A 334-nucleotide genomic window follows, 5' to 3' on the forward strand; every position below is an offset into this window, starting at 1 on the left:
CCCCAAAACCACACAAATTTTATTAGAAATATAATTTTACTTTTAATATAATATATATATAAAAACAACAAATTTGGTGTATATATGCATATAAAAAACATTTTATATGTATGGTTTTTAATTAGTAAATAGGGTTTCATAGATAACAACATATTATTATAATATATATATTATAAAAAATTATATATTTTATATATATATATAAAATAATAATAACCACACAACAAAAACCCCTATGTACACACACACACAGATGTGGGGGGGGGGGGCTCTCGGCCCACTCCTCTAACTCCTCGAAACCCGGTTTGGTCAATTTGCCTTTCCAAAGGGAAAA

This window comes from Penaeus monodon, chromosome 19 (genome assembly GCF_015228065.2).
Source record: "Penaeus monodon isolate SGIC_2016 chromosome 19, NSTDA_Pmon_1, whole genome shotgun sequence".
Classification (NCBI taxonomy): Eukaryota; Metazoa; Arthropoda; class Malacostraca; order Decapoda; family Penaeidae; genus Penaeus; species Penaeus monodon.